Source organism: Elephantulus edwardii, unplaced genomic scaffold, assembly GCF_000299155.1.
Source record: "Elephantulus edwardii isolate Elephantulus edwardi_28Jun2011 unplaced genomic scaffold, EleEdw1.0 scaffold00026, whole genome shotgun sequence".
Lineage (NCBI taxonomy): Eukaryota > Metazoa > Chordata > Mammalia > Macroscelidea > Macroscelididae > Elephantulus > Elephantulus edwardii.
The window spans coordinates 21,771,277-21,780,114 of NW_006399776.1; positions in this window are offsets into that span (position 1 = coordinate 21,771,277).

Genomic DNA, 8,838 nt, shown 5'->3' on the forward strand with positions numbered 1-8,838 from the left:
GGCTAATTCTGAGTAGAATGGGAATCCCAGAATACTTGATTGTGTTTATGTGATACCTATATTTAGACCAAGAGGCAGTCATCAGAACAGAGCAAGGAAACACTGCACAGTTCAAAACCAGGAAATGTGTACTCTAGAGATGCATACTATCTCCATACCTTTTCAGTCTATATGTGGAAAAGATCATCCAGGAGGCTGCGCTATATGAGGAGGAACATGGAGTAAGGATTGGAGGAAGACTCATCAATAACCTGTGTTGTGCAGATGACATATCCTTGCTTGCTGAAACAGAGGAAGACCTGAAGCATTTGCTGCAGAAGGTTGAGGACTGCTGCCTTTGAATCCATAGATTGAAGCTCAACATCAAGAAAACAAATATTCTGACCACTGGACCAATTAGCAGCATCAAGGCAGATGGTGAAGAGATTGAGATTGTCAACAGCTTTAGTTTGCTTGTCTCCATAATCAACACTCTTGGTACCAGCAGCCGGGAAATCAAAAGATGAATTGCATTGTGAAAATCTGCTGTCAAAGCACCTCTCCAGAGTACCGAAGAAAAATCATGTCAATCTGGACACTAAGATGTGCTTGATCCAGGACATGTTCTTCACAATTGCTTGTTATCCATCAGAGAGCTGGACAATAACTATGGATGATAGAAAAAGAATTGATGCTTTAGTTGTGGTGGTGGAGAAAAGTATTGAATATACCATTGAATTGACTATGGACTGCTAAGAGAATAAACAGGTCTGTCCTGGAGAAGATGAAACCAGGCTGCTCCTTAAAGGCAAGGATTCTGAAACTTCATCTGACATACTGTGGGTATGTTGCAAGGAGGGACCAGTCCTTGGAGAAGGATGTCATGTTTGGAAGGATGGAGGGACAGCACAAGACAGGAAGACTGAATTAGATGAATTGACTCAGTGACTGTGGTATTGGGCTAGGTATGTCAGAGACAATGAAATTAGCTAAAAATAGAGCAGGGTACAGGCCTGTTGTACAGATGGTCGCTATGAGTCGCAAGAGACTCAACAGCACATAACAATATATTGGGCTATGGAGCTCTGGTGGCCTAGTGGTAAGAAGCTGCGGTGCAATCCCAAAGACATGCAGTTTGAATCCAGCAGCTGCTCCATGGGAGAAGGATGGACATTCTCCTCCTTTTTGTTTAACTGCCTCTGAAAATCCACTAGAGGGTAAGCTATAGGACTGATGGCACAAAACAACATACATTTGGCTACACATTTTTATATTTCTTGATCTTGGGATTTTTGTTGTTTTTAAGTGCTGCAGAGTCAAACACAACTCATAATGACCCTACTAACAACATATCTGAATCCTTGCAGAGTCCAACACAACTCATAGTGACCGTACTAACAACCTATCTGAATCCTATCCTGTCCTGTGCCATCCTTATTATCCTTGACATGTTTGAGTCCATTGCTGCAGACACTATCAATCCATCTCATTAAGGGTCTTCCTCTCTTTTACTGAGCATCCACCTTTCCAAGACTGATATCTCTTTCTAAGCAATAGCTTCTCCCAACAAAAAAGTTTCAAATATGTGAGACAACACTTCACTATCTTTGCCTCCAGCGAACACTTACTGCACTTTCTCCAACATACATCTGTTTGTTCTTTTTGTAGTTCATGGGATATTCAACACTCATTTTCAACAACACAATTCAAATGCACCAATTCATAGGATCTTAGGTTTACAATAACTTAAGGAACTAGGAAACTTCCACTATTTTTTGAGGAGTATATAATAAATAAAGCCCTTTCTGAGATGCCTCTTTGCCAATTTTAGAACTTTTCTTCCCTAGAATGATTTTCTACACAGTTTCCAATTTTTATATGACTCTTCATTACAAAAACAAGATTTGCAAAATTGCTCTTTACTATGTTTCATATAAAGCTATAGATTCTCTAGTTTGTCATTTCACAGAAGAGAGATTTTAGGAAAAAGCAATTTAAAAAAAATACATTTACTTTCCTCATTGCTAAGGAGTACACACTACCAAAAGAAATTCCAGAATATCATATAAAATATATGAAAGTAATAAGATTGAAAATACATTTATAATTACTCCTTTCTTCCAAACAACCATCTTCTATAATTTTATACATATACATATTGTTCATATTCTTTTAGGTAAACACACATATGCTTCACCTAGCAACACAAGTAAATAAAAACATTGTACATTGCTGTAAACTAATAGCAATCTCTATGAACCACATTTTTGTCCCCCTTTTTCTTATTTATATTTCCTTTTGTTCTTACTTACATTCATTTATTGTCCTCCTTGCTCTTATTTATAGTTATTTAGGCTTCTATGCTTTCTAAAGCTTTTTTCTAAATTGACTAAAAATTTTTAAAAATAATATTAAAAGAATAGAGAAGATACCTCCCCACCCACATCAGCTCTGCTCTTCTTATTCTTTCATCTACTCCCATAACTATTACCTCTATGGATGTTTTCTGTTTTCTCTTCCCAACTGTTTCCCCTTCTTCCTTATTTATCTAGTCACACAGGTTCCTTTTCCTGTCTGCTCCAAACACTCATTTCCCCTTAAAATGAATCCTTTCTTTCCACCTTATGGAATAGATGAATACTGAGTCCAAGATCATGAAGGTCCCTATTAATTTCTCTCACATTCCCCATTCTTACGTGGACTGATGCCACTGTATTTTGTCCCTTGAGCACCAGTGAATTCACTGAATGCCAGGATTCAGGCTCAGTAACCTGAGGTAACCTGAGGTAAATGTGGACCCCGAAGTCTGAGATGTTTCCATCCCACCTCCTCAGAAGAACCATCCTTAGTTATTCACAGGCTCTGGGGAGTAGTACACTCTGAGTAAAATTTCCATCCTTTGCTAGGGAAATTGTCTAACAGCTTAAATAATTTCATATCTAAAACACAGAAGGTAGGGTAGATTATAGAGAATTGACGTTTTCTATGGAAAGATAATAGTATCTAACATTTGCTGATTGATCATGGTATTTTGGCAGCATGAATTCATAATTTATTAATTCATTACATGAATTAAAGAATTAATGAATTCGTTTCATGAATTATCATTGAGTTCTGCATAACAGCACTGTGGAGAGGCTTTACTATTATCTCTAGTGCGCGGCTTGTTGATATGTAATCAAATCCATCAAAGTCTGTGTCATTCTGCTGACTAGAAGTGTTTTCTCCCCACCCCTCCTCTGATTTTTTAAAATATGAACTTTGAAAGAAATGACAATACATTAATAAAATATTCCTTTCAGTCAGCTTCCATACTTTGTTGGCCTCAGTAAAATATGTAAACTGAGATAGAAGACATTGCTGTTGGTGATTTTGTTGAGCCTCTAAGAAATAGATTCTGAACAAGTGAAAAATATCCAAAAACTAGATCGTTGTGCTCTGAGAGTTTTAAAGACTGGCACAAATTAAAGATTAGTGATAAATACTTCCTAAATACTGTATACTTTAGAAATTTTCTACCACCCTTTTCCTACCATCTGCTTAAAAGCCCTCATATTTAATATTTTCAATATTTTTTAAAGAAAGATAAAGACATATTTTTATCTCAGCCCAAAAAGCATAAAACCGTCACTGTCACTGTGCCTACTTCAACTTTGTTTGCTAATCATAGAGGAACTTTGGATCCAGGAGTGAAGATGGAGAGTTCTAGTCACTGTGTCCATTGGCCTTTTCACACTCAGAGTTGATCATGCCAGGAGATGACACAGCCTTGGAGAACTCAGGAGGCCAAGTGGAGAAGAGAGAGCAGCTGCCTTGGCACCCAGGGTCCCCTGGTGGGGAACGGCCTTCAGGTAGTCAGGGCCACACTCCGGCTGAGCCAACCCTGCCTGGGCTCTGAGGACTTTCCACACCTCCATTAGGAACTCTAGGGTCTGTACCTTCTCCAGGGACTCCAGGGCCATCTTCATCTCCACTAACTCCTCTTCTCGCTGGGTACGTTTGAAGTGCTCCTCCTTTAGGTTGTGAAGGACTTCTCTGAGCACTACTCTCTGTCTCATCCCTTCTTCATGGGGGTCCTCAAGTCTCCTGATTGTCAAAAACCTTTTGTTCAGTTGATTACTCTTCATCATTAACTCAGTCTCTGCATCCTCCTTTTTAGCATCACTGAGCTTGTCAAGAAATTGACAGTTCTTCTGAATCAGCGCAGTCAAGGTATCTGCAAGCTACTTCTCCTGTCTTACATAAATAAGACTTCTATAGGACTGCACCGCTCTGACCAGAAACAAGAGGCCCACCAAAAGGCTGATGACAGGAGGACACAGCCACATCTTCCACTGGAACTCATGGAGCTGAAGTATGTTCTTGGATTCTCGGGTAATAGAGCCATAATCACTAAATAAAACAACCAAATGACCAGCCTAAAGCCTTGATTCATAGAGAGACACAGTACATCCATGTCACTATAGATGCTCAGGGCAATGGCTGGTCTTCACGGGAACTCCAGCCACAGCACACTTCACAGAACCCCTGGCATTCCACCAGAACCCACCAGCTTGAACTGTCAGAGTGGTGGCTGGAAGGACAGGGGAAGAAAGGAATTCATACAATCATATGTGCTTGTCTCCATGCTTCTCAGTGCTCATCCTTCTTTTCAACTTTCTTAATATTTTTATATTTTTAATTCATGTGAAATTGAGGCACAAACCTTAACTAAAAGACCTGATGGATTTTTAAAATCTTACATGTTCTCACCATTGTCAACCATATTAGACGATATGAATTATATCCATAAAGCCAAAAATTAACTTTCTGTACCTTTTCAAGAACTTTATTTATTTAGAGAACGCCAAGTTGTGCTGTTAACCCAAAGGTCATGCCTCTCCAAAATTTCTAATCCATCTATCTCTGCTGGAGAAAGATACGCAATTTCCTCCCATTTACTTTATAACCTCAGAAACCCATCAAAGAGTTCTAACTGGATGGCAGTAAGTTTACAATACCAATTCAACAATTTCTAATGTACCATTTACTGACAATATGTTCTTCAAACTGTGTAACTATTCTTACCCTCCTTTTCAGAGTTGTTCCTCCCTCATTAACATAAATCCATTGTCCTCTGAAGTTTCCATCTAATCTGTGCAGTGTTTGTTGTCATCAGTATGACCGCATACAGATAGTTCTTAAAAGAGCATAATGCTCAGGCAGACTCTTTTGTTGTTTTGGCTAATTAAGTTCAACTATTATTTGTTTTTAAGATTACCAGGGATATTTTTGGCTTCAGGTTTAAAGACTGTCCTAGGCAATAATTTTAGGGGTTTTTCTAACTTTCATGGCTTCAGGAAGTCTGGAGTCTTTGCTAATTTGAAATTCTGTTCTTCATTTTAACCTTTTTGATCAGAATTCTTCTAGGGAATCATTCATCATAATTTTCAGTAATGGTAGTTCTTCCGGTCACATGGCATAAGGGGCAATTAGTCACACACTCCATATTCCCCTGCTCCTCTTACTCTCGTCCACCCTCTATTGTTTCAGGTGAACAGAAACCAATTTTTGTGCCCTGGATAGTTGCTTGTGCTTGCAGGCTTTTAAGACACCAGGCACTACACATCTAACTAGGAGGTAGCACAAAAACACTAAACATGTTATTAGACTAAAGAACTAAAATGTCCCATGAAACCATGACCCTACTCTCTAAACCAAGAAACAAAATTGCATGAGATTTCTGGTTGTACACCCCAGAAGCTGCTCTTTTTGTTGATGTTGTAAATAAATCTATCACAACTTATTACAGAAGTATTAACAATTTTGATACCAGCAGTCAGCAGATCAGGAGACACTGCACTGGAAAACCTCGCTGTCAGGAACCTCTTAAAATTACTGAGGAGCAATGCCATCTGTCTAAAGACTAATGTGCACTTGATTCAGGACATGGTCTTTTCAATAACATGCTGGACAATTAATTAGGATGACAGATAGTTGATGCCTTTGAACTATGGTATTGGAGAAGAGAAAAGGAGCAACTAGAATATTCCTTGGAGGCAAAGATGACAGAGCGTGGCCTCACATACTTTGGGTATGTTGCTTAGGCTATTTTTTGGAAGGAGCCATTATGCTTGGAAAGGTGGAGAGTCAATGAAAGAGAAGAAAACCCTCAATGAAATTGACTTCAGCTATGGCCTCAAATTTGTCAGAGATGAAGAATATAACACAGGATAGGATAGGATTTAGATCTGCTGTTCACAGGGTCACTGTGAGTCCTACTTGACTCAACAATACCTATCAACAACAACACAACTTATTGACAGCAATTAAAATAATCAGTTGTGCAAACCTATGTTTAATCAACACAATATTTTCATTACTGTTATTCACTTTCTTTCTTCTGCCCCTAGTAACCACTCAAAAACACTGCCATCAAGTCATTGCTCAGAACACCTGACTGTGTTCATGTGAAAACTATACATAGATCAAAAGACTACTCATAGTTGACCTTCCATTGACTTTCTGTGGCTGTTAATAGGATCATGAGAAGATTGCCTATCATTCTTCCAGGGAGCCACTGGTGGCTTCGAGCTCCTCGGAAGACATAGTCTTTGGGTTAGCAGTTAAACTTCCTATGGTCTGCATCACCACAACTTCCTTAGTAAACACTAATAAACTTTATTGTCTACACGTTTACCTTTTCTTGTCTTTTTATTTAAGTGAGTTCCTACAGTATCTTTTATTTTGTGACTTAATTATTCTACCCAGTACAATGTCTTCCAACTTCTCACTCAAGTCATATTATAGTATGTATCAAGACTTCATTTCCATTATTGGCTCACATTTTATTCATCCATTCATCTCTTGTTTCTAGATTTTTCTATTATAAATAATGCTGCAATGAACCATTGTTTATAAGAGTGAATCTCTGTTTTCAAGCTTTTTGGGCATCTGCTTAGTAGTAGAAGTGCTGAGTCACATGAAAATTTTACTTTCTATTGTTTTGAGCATTGTTTTCCACAACCATGTATTTTCTATTTTAGAAGATTTCAATTACTTCTGCATTATAAAACAATCCATTTTGTATTCCTATTAGCAATAGGTAAGGATTCCAATTTCCTATATCTTCAATGACACTTGTTATTTTCTATTGTTATATTTACTGTTTCATCTTAGCTACTTTACTCCCACTCATCACTATCAAGTTGATTCCAAGACACTGTTTCAAGACCCTGAGCAGTTGTTAGGTGTTATCTGGTGAAATACAACTTACAGTGGCCATATGAACAACATAGCTAAACCTTGCCCTACCCTGCACTTTCATCATAACCACTGTCATGTTCAAATACATTGAGTTGTCGCTGTGTCAACCCATCTAGTCCAGGGTCTCTTCTGTTGATGCTCTCGTTTTCCCAGTATATCTCTCTGCAAGGACTTGCTCTTCCTAAAACTATGCCCGAAACAAGTAAGAGAAAGTTTCACTATCCTTGCCTCTAAAGAGCACTCCATTAAACTTCCTTCAAGACATATTTGTTTATTGTTTTGGTAGTCCATGGTATATTCAACACTTTTCACCAACACCACAAATCAAAGGTGTGATTCTTCTTCAGTATTCCTTATTCACTCTCCAATTTTCTGATTATTAGGAAGCAATTGAACCTATCACAGCTTAGATCAGGCACACTTTCATTAGTCTTTAAACTAACATCTTTCGTCTTTAGAACTTTGTTTACATTGTAAGTAAAGGAAATTAAATCAAGTCCATGAGTACTAAAATATGATCTTGAGTGTATTCCAACTGAATTTGAAAACAATTTTAAGGATCGATTTGATACACTGAACACTAATTATCAAAGACCTGATGAGTCATGGAATGACCTCAAGGATATCATCCATAAAGAAAGCAAAAGATAATTACAGAGATAGAGAAAAAAAGAAACAACCAAAATGGATGGTAAAGGAGACTCGGAAACTTGTATTGAAACAAAAAGAAGTCAACAAGGGCAAGAAATGCTGAGAAAAGAGAGCTGAACACAAGATTTCAAAGGGCAACTCAAAAACACAAAGCAAAGTATCACAAATAAATATGCAAGAAGCTGGAGATAGAAAACTAAAAGGACAGAATACATTCAGTCTTTCTCAAACTGAGAGAACTGAAGAACAAAAGCAAGTCTTTTGCTGCAGTACTGAAGGATTATGGGAAAAATATTAAATAATGCAGAAAGTATTAAAAAAATGGAAGAAATGCAGAATCCTGTACCAGAAAGACTTGACTGACAGAACCATTCCAGGAAGATCAAGGATCTATAATACTGAAATAAAAAGCCCAAGTTGCACAAAGGCAAAATAAGGCTCCCAAGAATTGGTGAAATACCAGTTGAGTTGTTTCAGGTAATAGATGCAACTCTGGATGTATTCATTAGACTCTGGCAATAAATATGGAAGACAGTAACCTGGCTAGTGACTAGAAGAGATACTTTTTTTTACCATTCCCAAAAAGGATGACTCAACTGTGGAAATTATCAAACAATATCATTATCATATTATAAAGTAAATCTTACTGAAGATAATATCTTTTTAATATTTTCATTTATATCTCTTTGACACTTTATGACCCTGAACATATTTTCATATGTTTGGTGGTCATTTAAATTTGGTTTTTGATGAAATGTGTATTCAAGTCTTTTCCTCATTTTATAATTGAGATATTTATCTTTTTGTTGTTAAATAGTCAGTTTTACATATACATACAAATATTTAAAAAACAATAACTTAAAAATTTAACTTAAATGTAATAATTTTAACTATTAAATGGTTTTACTGTCTTTTAAGTTTCAAAACTGACATCTTTACTTCTTTCATCTATTACCCTGACAA